The sequence below is a fragment of the Laccaria bicolor genome, genomic scaffold (assembly GCF_000143565.1).
Source record: "Laccaria bicolor S238N-H82 LACBIscaffold_2 genomic scaffold, whole genome shotgun sequence".
NCBI lineage: Eukaryota > Fungi > Basidiomycota > Agaricomycetes > Agaricales > Hydnangiaceae > Laccaria > Laccaria bicolor.
In genome coordinates this window covers 1,945,235-1,946,395 of record NW_001889873.1, presented here as the reverse complement: position 1 = coordinate 1,946,395, position 1,161 = coordinate 1,945,235, and positions in this window count along the sequence as shown.

Below are 1,161 nucleotides of genomic sequence, written 5' to 3'. Positions count from 1 at the left end.
GATTTCAACACATTTAGAAAGCTAAAAGAAAGGGCTACAATTATTGTATCGTGGGAAAATGACCAAAAAAGGAAGGTGCATGCCTTAAAAGGGAAACTGACACTGACAGACTACAAAGTCTACTAATAGACTACAAGATATCACAAAAAGTTGGACTTAGACTACAGAGTTTACTGACAAACTACAAAAGACTACAACACAAAAAGTTAGACATAGACTACAAAGTTTACTGGCAAACTACAAAAGACTGCAGAAGTTGGACTTAGATTACAAAGTTTACTGACAAACTACAAAAGACTACAAAAGTCAGACTTAGACTACAAAGTTTACTGACAAACTACAAAAGACTACAGGTTGGACCTAGACTACAAAGTTTACTGACAGACTACAAAAGTCAGACTTAGACTATAAAGTTAGAGGTAGGGTTAAAAGGTCATCCAAAGTCAGCCTGACCCATCCATCCCATTCATGGCACATATTTGATGGAGAAATGGCTGGGGTATGTTGCAGTAGACTACAAAAGCTTAAAGTGTCCACTTGTTGAGACTACAAAAGTTTGTATTGTGTGCTTTTTCATTACAAAAGTTTGTAGGGTGTGGCTTTTTCACTACAAAAGTTTAAAGTGTCTGCTTTTTGAGACTACAAAAGTTTGTAGTGTCCGCTTTTTGGGACTACAAAAGTTTGTAGTTCACTTTAGTTTATAGTGTCCTTGACTATGTGTAGGGTATTGGGGATATGGTTGAAGGATTGACATGATCTCACATATTGCCATTGCTGCAGCATTAGTTTTTGACATGATGCACAAGTTGTCTTTCACATCAGAAAAGGCAATTAATTCTGTGCCTTCCTATTGATACCTACTATCTCAAAATACAGTTATATGTTCTTGGGGATATGGTTGAAGGACTGACATGACTTCACATATTGCTATTGCCATGTCATTTGTTTTCGACATTATGCCCAAGTTGTCTTCCTCATCAGAAGAGGACATTCTATGCTTTCACATTGATAGCTACTGATCAATCCCAAAACATAGTCAAATTTTATATGAGATCTTTGTAGGTTACAGTACTGTATGTGACTGACTATCATCATGAATAGCCTCCCCTGATGTGAAAGCTACCTTGGGCATGATGTCGAAAACAAATGACATGGCAATAG